The sequence below is a fragment of the Cryptomeria japonica genome, unplaced genomic scaffold, assembly GCF_030272615.1.
Source record: "Cryptomeria japonica unplaced genomic scaffold, Sugi_1.0 HiC_scaffold_127, whole genome shotgun sequence".
Lineage (NCBI taxonomy): Eukaryota > Viridiplantae > Streptophyta > Pinopsida > Cupressales > Cupressaceae > Cryptomeria > Cryptomeria japonica.
In genome coordinates, this window is record NW_026728949.1 from 267,501 (window position 1) to 282,500 (window position 15,000).

Here is a 15,000-nt window from a genome sequence, read left to right on the forward strand (position 1 = left end):
GTGCGGCGTGCACGAAGTCGGAGCCCGGTTTGCCCCGGGTGCGCACCTCGCGTGCACCTTCGCCGCGGTGGGCACCATGGCGTGCACGAAGTCGGAGCCCGGTTTGCCCCGGGTGCGCACCTCGCGTGCACCTTCGCCGGGGTGGGCACCTTGGTGTGCAGACCTTGGCTGGGTTGCGCGCCCTGGTGGGCACCATGGTGCGCACCAAGGAGCGCTCCGAAGTGTGCTCCAAGGTGCGGCCTGCACGAAGTCGGAGCCCGGTTTGCCCCGGGTGTGCACCTCGGGTGGGCACCTTGGTGCGCATGCCTTGCCTGGGCTGCGCACCAGGGCGGGCTCAAGATGGCACCCGCGTTCCTTTTTTTTCACTATCTTTCAAAACGGAAATTTTAAAATCTCATTTTTTTTTGCCTTTTTCTGGAAATTAGTGAAGGCAGCGCATCAAAGGTGCGCACCTCGCTGCCCACCACGGTGCGCAACGCCGGTGGGCACCCGGGAGTGCTTCGAAGTGTGCTCCAAGGTGCTGCGTGCACGTTGTCGGAGCCCGGTTTGCCCCGGGTGCGCACCTCGCGTGCACCTTCGTCGGGGTGGGCACCTTGGCTGGGTTTGCCCCGGCTGCGCTCCGAAGCGGGGTTATTGGAGCGCCGCCTCTTTTTTTGTCGGAGCGTTTGGTGGGGTTTCTCGCATTGGCTCTTCCGAGGCCCGGTTGCCACCCTGGCGCGCACGAAGTCGGAAGTAGGGTTAATTGCCCGGGTGCGCACCTTTGCCAGGGTGGGCACCTTACCTGGGCTGCGCACCAGGGCGGGCTCAAGATGGCACGCGCGTTCCGTTTTTTTCACTATCTTTCAAAACGGAAATTTTAAAATCTCCTTTTTTTTTTGCCTTTTCTGGAAATTAGTGAAGGCAGCGCATCAAAGGTGCGCACCTCGCTGCCCACCTTGGTGTGCTCTGAGGTGCGCACCCGGGAGCGCTACGAAGTGTGCTCCAAGGTGCGGCGTGCACGTTGTCGGAGCCCGGTTTGCCCCGGGTGCGCACCTCGCCTGCACCTTGGCCGGGGTGGGCACCTTGGCTGGGTTTGCCCAGGGTGCGCTCCGAAGCGGGGTTACTGGAGCGCCCCCTCTTTTTTTGTCAGAGCGTTTGGTGGGGTTTCTCGCATTGGCTCTTCCCAGGCCCGGTTGTTGGGTGCGCTCCCACCCTGGCGCGCGCGAAGTTGGAAGTTGGGTTAATTGCCCGGGCGCGCACCTTCGCCAGGGTGGGCACCTTGGTGCGCACACCTTGGCTGGGCTGCGCACCAGGGCGGGCTCAAGATGGCACCAGCATTCCCTTTTTCTCACTATCTTTCAAAACGGAAATTTTAAAATCTCGTTTTTTTTTTGCCTTTTATGGAAATTAGTGAAGGCATCGCATCAAAGGTGCGCACCTCGCTGCCCACCTTGGTGTGCTCCGAGGTGCCCACCACGGTGCGCAACGCCGGTGCGAACCCGGGAGCGCCCCGATGTGTGCTCCAAGGTGCGGCGTGCACGAAGTCGGACCCCGGTTTGCCCCGGGTGCGCACCTCGCGTGCACCTTGGTGCGCACACCTTGGCTGGGTTGCGCGGCCTGGTGGGCACCATGGTGCGCACCAAGGAGCGCTCCGAAGTGTGCTCCAAGGTGCGGCGTGCACGAAGTCGGAGCCCGGTTTGCCCCGGGTACGCACCTCGCGTGCACCTTCGCCGGGGTGGGCACCTCGGCTGGGTTGCGCGCCCTGGTGCGCACCAAGGAGCGCTCCGAAGTGTGCTCCAAGGTGCGGCGTGCACGAAGTCGGAGCCCGGTTTGCCCCGGGTGCGCACCTTCGCCGCGGTGCGCACCATGGCGTGCACGAAGTCGGAGCCCGGTTTGCCCCGGGTGCGCACCTCGCGTGCACCTTCGGCGGGGTTGCGCGCCCTGGTGGGCACCATGGTGCGCACCAAGGAGCGCTCCGAAGTGTGCTCCAAGGTGCGGCGTGCACGAAGTCGGAGCCCGGTTTGCCCCGGGTGCGCACCTCGCGTGCACCTTCGGCGGGGTTGCGCGCCCTGGTGGGCACCATGGTGCGCACCAAGGAGCGCTCCGAAGTGTGCTCCAAGGTGCGGCGTGCACGAAGTCGGAGCCCGGTTTGCCCCGGGTGCGCACCTCGCGTGCACCTTCGCCGCGGTGGGCACCATGGCGTGCACGAAGTCGGAGCCCGGTTTGCCCCGGGTGCGCACCTCGCGTGCACCTTCGCCGGGGTGGGCACCTCGGCTGGGTTGCGCGCCCTGGTGCGCACCAAGGAGCGCTCCGAAGTGTGCTCCAAGGTGCGGCGTGCACGAAGTCGGAGCCCGGTTTGCCCCGGGTGCGCACCTCGCGTGCACCTTCGCCAGGGTGGGCACCTCGGTGCGCACACCTTCTCAATGTTTTCTTGCCTTTTCTGGAAATTGGTGAAGGCAGCGCATCAAAGGTGCGCACCTCGGTGTGCTCCGAGGTGCGAACCCGAGAGCGCTCCGAGGTGCCCACGAAGTCGAAAGTCGGGTTAATTGCATTGTTTTCCCCGGGTGCGCTCCGAGGTGCGCAACATCGGCGCGCACCAAGGAGGGCTCCGAAGTGTGCTCCAAGGTGCGCACGATGGCGTGCACCTCTGGTGCGCACGATTCGGAGCTCGGTTTGACCGGGGTGCGCACACCTTGGCTGGGTTGCGCACCTTTTGTGCGCTCCAAGGTGCGCACGAAGTCGGAGCTCGGTTTGCCCCGGGTGCGCACCTTCGCCAGGGTGCGCACCTTGATGCGCACGCCTTGGCTGGGCTGCGCACCTTGGTGGGCGCCATGGTGCGCACCTTTCGTGCGCTCCAAGGTGCGCACGAAGTCGGAGCTCGGTTTGCCCCGGGTGCGCACCTTGGTGGGCGCCATGGTGCACTCCGAGGTGCCCAAGATTGGTGCGCACCAAGGAGCGCTCCGAAGTGCGCTCCAAGGTGCGCGCGAAGTCGAAAGTTGGGTTAATTGTCCGGTTTGCCTCGGGTGCGCACCTTGCGTGCACCTTCGCCAGGGTGGGCTGGGCTGCGCACACCTTGGCACCCGCGTTTCCTTCATTTTAAATTTTTTTTTTTTACAATCTCTCAAGTGGGAAATTCTATAATCTCAACTTTTTTTGCCTTTTCAGGAAACTTTTGAATGGAGCGCATCATTGGTGCGCTCCGAAGTGTGCTCCAAAGCTCTCTCCAGCTGCGTGCACCTGCCCCGGCCGCGCACCCGGCCCCGCCCAGCTTCGCTCACCTGTCCCGGGCGTCTGGTGCGGAACCTTAGAGTAAGAAACATCACCGTGCACCTTGGCCAACGTGCGCGACTCGACCGAGCGCGCACTGGCCGAGGTGCACACCGATTTCACCTGGGTGCGCGCGCAGCACCTCGGGCGCACCGGGGTGCGCGCACAACGCCCGGGTTGCACCGTGGCCTGTGTGCTCGGGGCGCCTCGGGTGCGCGCTCGGTGTCGCCCCCCGCGCGCGCGGTAGTGCGGGCAGCGCACCCCGGCCCGGCCCGGCCCCGACGAGAACGCAAACGGGCAAAAGGTTTATTCAAATAGCATTGCGACGCCCGGCGAAAAACTAAAAAAGGGTGCAACACCGGGACTTCCCGGGAGGTCACCCATCCCAGTACTACTCCGGCCCAAGCGCGCTTAACTGCGGAGTTCTGATGGGATCCGGTGCACTAACGCTGGTATGATCGCACCCGTTATGAGCTTGTCGCAGTGTGTACTTAGCAAACCGCGACCCACGTGCGAATCCACCCCGGCCACCCACCCCCGTCGAGGTGCACACCCTCCCTCGCGAAGTGCGCCCCGTTCGCCAAGTGTGAGCCCTGCCCGGGTGCGCGCACCTTGCTAGGGCGTCGGGTGTGCACCCGGCCCGGCCTACGTGCGTGCACCTGGAGGGGGCGTCGTGTGCGTGCAGTGTCCCGTCTGCAACGCGGTGCCCACACACCACCTCGGGCGCAACGACCTGCGCTCACATGTGGGCCGAGTGCACCTTGGTGCATGTTCGGGGCGCCTCGGGTGCACGCTCGATCTTGCCCCGGTGCACCAAGGCGCTCGGTTTGCCCCGGGTGCGCACTTGGTGCAAGGTGGGCACCCAAAATAGGGATCAAGCACCAAAACACAAGTTTCGGGATGCAAAATGGGACCCAAGGACCACAAATGCGTTCCAAGACCCATGATGGGTCCACGAGAACAAAAATGTGTTCCGAGACTTAATAAACAAATATTGGGTTTTAGGAGAAGAAACATGCTCTGATGCCCAAAACGAGAATCGACCCCGAAAAGGCCACAGGCCAAAAGTGGGATGCGAGACAAAAAAAAATGGGACCCGAGGACCAAAATTGGGTTCCCAGGTCGAAGACAGGGCAACCGGACAAGAAACGACCTCTAAGGCTCGAAATGAGTCCCGACGACTAAAACTTGACAAGAAGCACCCATCAGGCACCCAACTCGACACCCATGGGATGCCGACCCACCCGGGCTTCCACCTAGCACACCTTGGCACCCACCCACCCTCGCACCCAACCTCGCACCCAACTTAGCACCTTTGAACCCACATTGGCACTCACCCTGACCCTGGCACCTTGGAACCCACATTGGCACTCACCTTGACCCTGGCACCCACCTTTGCACTCACCTTGGGACCCACCCTGGCTCCCACCTCGGCACCCACCCAGACACCCACCTTGGTTCCTTGGCACCCACCTTGGATCCTTGGCACCCACCCCGACACCCACCTTGGCACGCAACTTGGCTACTTGCCACCCACCTTGGCTCCTTGACGCCCACCCCGACAACCACCCCGTGACCTACCCTGGCTAGGGTTGGTGCACACCCACCCTGGTGCCCACCTTGGCACCCACCCTATGACCCACCTTGGCACGCACCTTAGTACCCACCCCGTTACCCACCCTAGGACCCACCCCGTGACCCACCTTGGCCAGGGTGGGTGCACCCACCCTGGTGCCCACCTTGGCACCCACCCATCCTAGCACCCAGCCTGTGACCGGGCTTGGAACCCAACCTTGCACCCGCACCCGTCTTGGCCAGTGTGGGTGCGCACCCATCCTGGCACCCACGTTGTGACACACCCTTTAACCCACGCACCCTAGCACCCACGTTGGCACCCACCTTGGAACCCAACCTAGCAACTTGGCACCCACCCCGTGACCCACCTTGGCATCCACCATAGCAGTCGCCGACTTGGCACCCACCTCGGCACCCACCTTGACACTTGTGGACCCACCTTGCCACTCACCCTAGCATCGACCCATCCTAGCACCCACCCTGGCACCTTTGCACCCTAGCACTCACCCATCCTAGCACCTAACCTGTGACCCACCTTGACACTCACCCTCGCACCCACCTTGGAACCCAACCTAGCACCCACCCACCCTGACACCAACCCTAGCACCTACCCACCCTTGCACCCACCCTGTGACCCATCTTGGCACCCACCCATCCTACCACTCAACCTATCACCCACCTTCTCACCCACCTTGGCATCCACCTTAGCACCCACCCACACTGGCACCTTGGCACCCACCTCGGGCAAGGTGGGTGCACACCCACCCTGGCACCCAATTTAGAACCCACCGAGCATGTTACCCACCTTGGCACCCACATTGCAGCCCACCCTAGTACCCACCCTATGACCCACATTGGCATCCACACCCTAGCACCCAGGCACCTCGACACCCGCCTTGACACCCACCCTAGCACTGAACCTGTGACCCACCTTGGAACTCACCCTAGAACCCACCCACCCTGTGAACCACCTTGGCATCCACCTTAGCACCCACCCACCTTGGCACCCACTCTAGCACTCACCCATCCTAACACCCAACTTGTTACCCACCTTGGCACCCGCCCTCGCGTCCACCTTGAAACCCACCCTAGCACCCACCCACGCAGGAGCCCACCTTGGCACCCAACCTAACACCCACGCATCCTGGCACCCAACTTGTGACCCACCTTGGAACCCACCCTAGTACCCACCTTTGAACCCACTATATCACCAACCCACCTTGGCACCCACCCTATGACCCTCTTTGGAATCCACCCTAGCACGCACCCACCCTGGCACCCACCATGGAGCGCACCCTAGCACCCACCCACCTCGGCACGCACCTCAACACCCACCTTGGTGTGCGCACTGCGCCAACCTCTCAAAGACCCTATGTGGTGCGCTCCAAAGTGTACACCTTTGGTGCGCTCCAAGGTGCGCACCTTTGGTGCACACCGAGGTGCACACCAAAGTGTGCACCGAGGTGAGCACCAAAGTGCACTCCAGGGTGCACACCAAGGCGTGCACCTTTGGTGCGGTCAATGCAAACGAATTCGGAAGTTGGGGTCGATGTCCTAATCGCTGCTGCAGACTACACGTATGAGAATCGGACAAATAGCTTTATATAGGGGAGGTGTTGCGTTTGATGGGTCGACTCCCCTGGTTGTGTGCACTGCACCAACTTCAAAGACCCTGTCTTGTTTAAGAAGTCAAAAGTTGGGGTGGATGTCCTAATCATTGCTGCAGTCTACGCATGTATGAGAATCAGACAAATAGCTTATATAGGGGAGGTGTTGCATTCGGTGGGTTGACTCCCCTGGTTGTGCGCACTGCGCCAACCTCAAAGACCCCGCATAGCAGAAGAAGTCGGAAGTCGGATTTTGGTGAGCACCAAGGCGTGCACCTTTGGTGCGGTCAACGCAGACGAATTCAGAAGTTGGGGTGGATGTCCTAATCGTTGTTGCAGGCTACACATGTATGAGAATCAGACAAATAGCTTATATAGGGGAGGTGTTGGGTTTGATGGGTCAACTCCCTTGGTTGTGCGCATTACGCCAACCTCAAAGACCTTGTTTTCGTTAAGAAGTCAAAAGTTGGGGTCAATGTCCTAATGGCTCCTGCAGGCTACACATGTATGAGAATCGGACAAATAGCTTATATAGGGGAGGTGTTGGGTTTGATGGGTCGACTCCCCTGGTTGTGCGCATTACGTCAACCTCAAAGACCTTGTTTTCGTTAAGAAGTCAAAAGTTGGGGTCGATGTCCTAATTGCTCCTGTAGACTACACATGTATGAGAATCAGACAAATAGCTTATATAGGGGAGGTGTTGGGTTTGATGGGTTGACTCCCCTAGTTGTTCGCATTACACCAACCTCAAAGACCTTGTTTTCGTTTAGAAGCCGAAAGTTGGGGTCGATGTCCTAATTGCTCCTGCAGGCTACGCATGTATGAGAATCAGACAAATAGCTTATATAGGGGAGGTGTTGGGTTTGATGGGTCGACTCCCCTGGTTGTGCGCATTGCGCCAACCTCAAAGACCCTGCATTGCGGATGAAGTCGAAAGTCAGAGTTTGGTGTGCTACAAGGTGTGGTCGAAGGTGCTCACCTAGGTGTGCACCTTTGGAGCACAGGAAAAGTGCCCTCCAAAAGTGCGCACCTTTGGAGTGCACAAAAGTGCCCTCCAAAAGTGCGCACCTTTGGAGCGCAGAAAAGTGCCCTCCAAAAAGTGCCCTCCAAAAGTGCGCACCTTTGGAGCGCAGAAAAGTGCCCTCCAAAAAGTGCCCTCCAAAAGTGCGCACCTTTGGAGCGCAGAAAAGTGCCCTCCAAAAAGTGCCCTCCAAAAGTGCGCACCTTTGGAGCGCAGAAAAGTGCCCTCCAAAAGTGCGCACCTTTGGAGCGCAGAAAAGTGCCCTCCAAAAAGTGCCCTCCAAAAGTGCGCACCTTTGGAGCGCAGAAAAGTGCCCTCCAAAAAGTGCCCTCCAAAAGTGCGCACCTTTGGAGCGCAGAAAAGTGCCCTCCAAAAAGTGCCCTCCAAAAGTGCGCACCTTTGGAGCGCAGAAAAGTGCCCTCCAAAAAGTGCCCTCCAAAAGTGCGCACCTTTGGAGCGCAGAAAAGTGCCCTCCAAAAAGTGCCCTCCAAAAGTGCGCACCTTTGGAGCGCAGAAAAGTGCCCTCCAAAAGTGCGCACCTTTGGAGCGCACAAAAGTGCCCTCCAAAAGTGCGCACTTTTGGTGCGCACCAAGGCGCTGGTTCGGTCGTTGCAGGCGAGTTCGGAAGTTGGGGTCGATGTCCTGAGCGGAGGTGCAAACTACACAGGTGTCGGAATCGGACAAATAGCTTATATAGGGGAGGTGTATGCTTCGATGGGTCGACTCCCCAGGTTGAGCGCACCGCGCCAACCTCAAAGACCCTACGGTATGGATGAAGTCGGAAGTTGGGTCCGATGACCAATTCGATTAGTAGGTATGCTCATGAGGTCGGAATTTGGGTCCGATGACCTGCCATGTGCAGGAAGGCGAATGTTGACACTGTGCGTTGCAAGGTGCACACCAAGGCGCTGGTGCGGTCTTTTTAGTCGAGTTCGGAAGTTGGGGTCGATGTCCTGATCGGAGGTGCAAGCTACACAGGTGTGGGAATCGGACAAATAGCTTATATAGGGGAGGTGTATGCTTCGTTGGGTCGACTCCCCGGGTTGAGCGCACCGCGCCAACCTCAAAGACCCTACGGTATGGATGAAGTCGGAAGTTGGGTCCGATGACCGATTCGATATGTAGGCATACTCGCGAGGTCGGAATTTGGGTCCGATGACCTGCCACGTGCAGGAAGGCGAATGTTGGCACTGTGCGTTGCAAGGTGCGCACCAAGGCGCTGGTTCGGTCGTTGGAGGCGAGTTCGGAAGTTGGGGTCGATGTCTTGATCGGAGGTGCAAACTACACAGGTGTGGGAATCGGACAAATAGCTTATATAGGGGAGGTGTATGCTTCGTTGGGTCGACTCCCCGGGTTGAGCGCACCGCGCCAACCTCAAAGACCCTACGGTATGGATGAAGTCGGAAGTTGGGTCCGATGACCGATTCGATATGTAGGCATACTCGCGAGGTCGGAATTTGGGTCCGATGACCTGCCATGTGCAGGAAGGCGAATGTTGGGACTGTGCGTCGCAAGGTGCGCACCAAGGCGCTGGTGCCGTCGTTGCAGTCGAGTTCGGAAGTTGGGGTCGATGTCCTGGTCAGAGGTGCAAACTACACAGGTGTGGGAATCGGACAAATAGCTTATATAGGGGAGGTGTATGCTTCGATGGGTCGACTCCCTGGGTTGAGCGCACCGCGCCAACCTCAAAGACCCTACAGTATGGATGAAGTCGGAAGTTGGGTCCGATGACCGATTCGATACGTAGGCATATTGGCGAGGTCTGAATTTGTGTCCGATGACCTGCCATGCGCAGGAAGGCGGAATTTGGGTCCGATGACCGAGTTGATGGCGTGCCATGCGCAGAAAGGCGGAATTTGGGTCCGATGACCGAGTTGATGTTGATGGCCCGCCATGCACAGGAAGGCGGAATTTGGGTCCGATGACCGATTTGAAGGCGTGCCATACGCAAAAAGGCGGAGTTTGGGTCCGATGACCGAGTTGATATTGATGGCCCGCCATGCGCAGGAAGGCGGAATTTGGGTCCGATGACCTGACATACGCATGGAGTCCGACTCGGGGGCCGATGTTCGATTCGATGACTTGCATTGTGGGTAAAGTCGGAAGTTGTGGTCTTTGACCCGATTCGATGACCAGACTTCGGCTGCTTGAGAATCGGACAAATAACTTATATAGGGGAGGTAGTGTTCTCGAGCATCCTCCCCCCGTGCCCGTTTATGTCGATTGATGCTGGTGCTCGACTGGTTGGAGCGCTCGGATGCAAAAATCTTGCACCAGGATTTATCGATTGTGATGGACACGGCAAGTCTCCTGATTGCTATGCAGGAGCTCATCGTGAATCTCTATGCGGCCTTGGTATGGACTCGACCTGCGGAATGGTTCGGCAATGGTAGTCGCTCCAACACGTCCTTGCAATGGCCACAGAGGTGATTCGACTAGAGCTCCAGTCTAGCTTTTGGGTTGCTTGGCGGACTGGTATAGCCGCGATCGAGTTCCGGCCATGAACGTTTTAGATAGCTCTTGGGCTTTCTGGGACGGAAGTCGGAAGTTTGGGCTGTTGTCCGATTTGATGACCATTCTTCGGATGTGTGAGAATCGGACAAATAACTTATATAGGGGACTGTGTTGTCTCACGCAGCCCCCTCCGTGCCCCTCTATCTCGACCGATGTTGGTGCTTGAAAGGGTTGGGATCGCTCGGATTTATAAACGTGCACCACCATTTGTCGAGTGTGAGGGACGCGGCAGGTCTCCTAAATGCTATGCGGGCGCTCTCTGAGAATCTCTATCCGGCCTCGACACAGACTAGTCTTGCTGAATGGTTTGGCACTGGTAGTCGATCCAACACGTCGTTGTTGTGGCCGCCTAGGCGATTCGATTCGAGCCCCCGTCTAGCTTTTGGGTTGCTTGGCGGATTTTGCCCTATCCGCAAGTGAGCTCGGTCCCTAAACGTTCGAGAAACCCGATTGCTATGCGCCGACTCTCTTTCTTGCGAGCCTCCATCTAGCTTTTGGGTCTCTACGGAACGGAAGTCGGAATCTGGGACCGTTGTTTGATTCGACGAGGCAGACTACGGTTGTGCGAGAATCGGACAAATAACTTATATAGGGGAGGTGTTGACTGGAGCATTCTCCCCCGTGCCCCTCTAACTCGACCAATGCTGGCGCTCGAACGGTGGTAGCGCTCGGATTTTCATTGAGCGCCAGCATTGGTCGATTTAGAGGGGCATGCGAGATTCCCGAATGCTATGCGAGGGCTCTAACGGAAATGTCTATTGGTTTCGGTATGGATGCAATTGCGAGTGGTTCGGCAAAGGTAGTCGTTCCGATGCGTCCATGTCGTGGCCAAATCGATAATTCGATTTGAGCCCTCGTATAGCATTTGGGTCTCTCGATGTGATTCCGCATTCCAGTCCCTTTGGGCACTGCTTGAGCCGCATCCCAGGGGGTTCCCTTCCCAATAATCTGCCTCGCAACCCGATTGCTATGCGGTGAGGCTCCTCGGCCGCCTCGGAACTATCTGTGTATCAGACGCATCGCGGGATAAGGGGTTGGCAACGGTAGTCGCCCCAAGCGCGTCCGATGCTTGGACCATTCCGAGGCGGCCCTGAAGCCTCTTCCGTCTAGCCGTTGGGTCCTTCTCGCCGCATCCCTCGCCTCGCACCCCGATTGCTATGCGGTGAGGCTCCTCGGCCGCCTCGGAACTATCTGTGTATCGGACGCGTCGCGGGATAAGGGGTTGTCACTGGTAGTCGCCCCAAGCGCGTCCGATGCTTGGACCATTCCGAGGCGGCCCTGAAGCCTCTTCCGTCTAGCCGTTGGGTCCTTCTCGCCGCATCCCTCGCCTCGCACCCCGATTGCTATGCGGTGAGGCTCCTCGGCCGCCTCGGAACTATCTGTGTATCGGACGCGTCGCGGGATAAGGGGTTGTCATTGGTAGTCGCCCCAAGCGCGTCCGATGCTTGGACCATTCCGAGGCGGCCCTGAAGCCTCTTCCGTCTAGCCGTTGGGTCCTTCTCGCCGCATCCCTCGCCTCGCACCCCGATTGCTATGCGGTGAGGCTCCTCGGCCGCCTCGGAACTATCTGTGTATCGGACGCGTCGCGGGATAAGGGGTTGTCACTGGTAGTCGCCCCAAGCGCGTCCGATGCTTGGACCATTCCGAGGCGGCCCTGAAGCCTCTTCCGTCTAGCCGTTGGGTCCTTCTCGCCGCATCCCTCGCCTCGCACCCCGATTGCTATGCGGTGAGGCTCCTCGGCCGCCTCGGAACTATCTGTGTATCGGACGCGTCGCGGGATAAGGGGTTGTCACTGGTAGTCGCCCCAAGCGCGTTCGATGCTTGGACCATTCCGAGGCGGCCCTGAAGCCTCTTCCGTCTAGCCGTTGGGTCCTTCTCGCCGCATCCCTCGCCTCGCACCCCGATTGCTATGCGGTGAGGCTCCTCGGCCGCCTTGGAACTATCTGTGTATCGGACGCGTCGCGGGATAAGGGGTTGTCACTGGTAGTCGCCCCAAGCGCGTCCGATGCTTAGACCATTCCGAGGCGGACCCGAAGCCTCTTCCGTCTAGCCGTTGGGTCCTTCTCGCCGCATCCTTCGCCTCGCACCCCGATTGCTATGCGGTGAGGCTCCTCGGCCGCCTCGGAACTATCTGTGTATCGGACGCGTCGCGGGATAAGGGGTTGTCACTGGTAGTCGCCCCAAGCGCGTCCGATGCTTGGACCATTCCGAGGCGGACCCGAAGCCTCTTCCGTCTAGCCGTTGGGTCCTTCTCGCCGCATCCCTCGCCTCGCACCCCGATTGCTATGCGGTGAGGCTCCTCGGCCGCCTTGGAACTATCTGTGTATCGGACGCGTCGCGGGATAAGGGGTTGTCACTGGTAGTCGCCCCAAGCACGTCCGATGCTTGGACCATTCCGAGGCGGACCCGAAGCCTCTTCCGTCTAGCCGTTGGGTCCTTCTCGCCGCATCCCTCGCCTCGCACCCCGATTGCTATGCGGTGAGGCTCCTCGGCCGCCTTGGAACTATCTGTGTATCGGACGCGTCGCGGGATAAGGGGTTGTCACTGGTAGTCGCCCCAAGCGCGTCCGATGCTTGGACCATTCCGAGGCGGACCCGAAGCCTCTTCCGTCTAGCCGTTGGGTCCTTCTCGCCGCATCCCTCGCCTCGCACCCCGATTGCTATGCGGTGAGGCTCCTCGGCCGCCTTGGAACTATCTGTGTATCGGACGCGTCGCGGGATAAGGGGTTGTCACTGGTAGTCGCCCCAAGCGCGTCCGATGCTTGGACCATTCCGAGGCGGCCCCGAAGCCTCTTCCGTGTAGCCGTTGGGTCCTTCTCGCCGCATCCCTCGCCTCGCACCCCGATTGCTATGCGGTGAGGCTCCTCGGCCGCCTTGGAACTATCTGTGTATCGGACGCGTCGCGGGATAAGGGGTTGTCACTGGTAGTCGCCCCAAGCGCGTCCGATGCTTGGACCATTCCGAGGCGGCCCCGAAGCCTCTTCCGTGTAGCCGTTGGGTCCTTCTCGCCGCATCCCTCGCCTCGCACCCCGATTGCTATGCGGTGAGGCTCCTCGGCCGCCTTGGAACTATCTGTGTATCGGACGCGTCGCGGGATAAGGGGTTGTCACTGGTAGTCGCCCCAAGCGCGTCCGATGCTTGGACCATTCCGAGGCGGACCTGAAGCCTCTTCCCTCTAGCCGTTGGGGCTTTCTCGCCGCATCCCTCGCCTCGCACCCTGATTGCTATGCTGTGAGGCTCCTCGGCCGCCTTGGAACTATCTGTGTATCGGACGCATCGCGGGATAAGGGGTTGGCAGTGGTAGTCGCCCCAAGCGCATCCGATGCTTGGACCATTCCGAGGCGGCCCTGCAGCCTCTTCCGTCTAGCCGTTGGGGCCATCTCGCCGCATCCCCCACCTCGCACCACGATTGCTATGCGGTGAGGCTCCTTGGCCGCCTCGGAACTATCTGTGTATCGGACGCATCGCGGGATAAGGGGTTGTCACTGGTAGTCGCCCCAAGCGCGTCCGATGCTTGGACTATTCCGAGGCGGCCCTGCAGCCTCTTCCGTCTAGCCGTTGGGGCCATCTCGCTGCATCCCCCACCTCCTCGGCCGCCTCGGAACTATCTGTGTATCGGACGCATCGCGGGATAAGGGGTTGGCAGTGGTAGTCGCCCCAAGCGCGTCCGATGCTTGGACTATTCCGAGGCAGCCCTGCAGCCTCTTCCGTCTAGCCTTTGGGGCCATCTCGCCGCATCCCTCGCCTCGCACCCCGATTGCTATGCGGTGAGGCTCCTCGGCCGCCTGGGAACTATCTTCGTATCGGACGCATCGCGGGATAAGGGGTTGTCACTGGTAGTCGCCCCAAGCGCGTCCGATGCTTGGACTATTCCGAGGCGGCCCTGTGGCCTCTTCCGTCTAGCCGTTGGGGCCATCTCGCCGCATCCCCCACCTCGCACCCCGATTGCTATGCGGTGAGGCTCTTCGGCCGCCTTGGAACTATCTTCGTATCGGACGCATTGCGGGATAAGGGGTTGTCACTGGTAGTGGCCCCAAGCGCGTCCGATGCTTGGACTATTCCGAGGCGGCCCTGCAGCCTCTTCCGTCTAGCCGTTGGGGCCATCTCGCCGCATCCCCCACCTCGCACCCCGATTGCTATGCGGTGAGGCTCCTCGGCCGCCTTGGAACTATCTTCGTATCGGACGCATCGCGGGATAAGGGGTTGTCACTGGTAGTCGCCCCAAGCGCGTCCGATGCTTGGACTATTCCGACGCGGCCCTGTGGCCTCTTCCGTCTAGCCGTTGGGGCCATCTCGCCGCATCCCCCACCTCGCACCCCGATTGCTATGCGGTGAGGCTCCTCGGCCGCCTTGGAACCATCTTCGTATCGGACGCATCGCGGGATAGGGGGCTGTCACTGGTAGTCGCCCCAAGCGTGTCCGATGCTTGGACCATTCCTAGGCGGCCCTGAAGCCTCTTCCGTCTAGCCGTTGGGGCCTTCCCGCCCCATCCCTCGCCTCGCACCCCCGATTGCTATGCGGTGAGGCTCCTCGGCCGCCTTGGAACCATCTGTGTATCGGACGCATCGCGGGATAAGGGGTTGGCACTGGCAGTCGCCCCAAGCGCGTCCGATGCTTGGACCATTCCGAGGTGGCCCTGAAGCCTCTTCCGTCTAGCCGTTGGGGCCTTCCCGCCCCATCCCTCGCCTCGCACCCCGATTGATATGCGGTGAGGCTCCTCGGCCGCCTTGGAACTATCTGTGTATCGGACGCATCGCGGGATAAGGGGTTGGCACTGGTAGTCGTCCCAATCGCATCCGATGCTTGGACCATTCCGAGGTGGCCCTGCAGCCTCTTCCGTTTAGCCGTCGGGGCCTTCCCGCCGCATCCCTCGCCTCGCATCCCGATTCCTATGCGGTGAGTCTTCTCGGCCGCCGCGGAACTATACCTGTTATTGCTACTGCATCCTTCGGCTGGTAACCTCCTCTGCCGCCTTGGAACGTTCTCTTTGTCGGACGCGTCGCGGGATAAGGGGTTGGCACTGGTAGTCGCCCCAAGC

At 60.0% G+C, this 15,000-nt stretch overlaps 1 non-coding gene across 1 annotated transcript; it reads right to left on the reverse strand.

The window, feature by feature from the left end:
• Positions 1 to 3,593: 3,593 nt before the first annotated feature.
• On the reverse strand, positions 3,594 to 3,712 carry LOC131865949 (5S ribosomal RNA). The gene has a single exon (XR_009364584.1). It is a non-coding gene; the product is annotated as a 5S ribosomal RNA (ribosomal RNA).
• Positions 3,713 to 15,000: the final 11,288 nt, after the last annotated feature.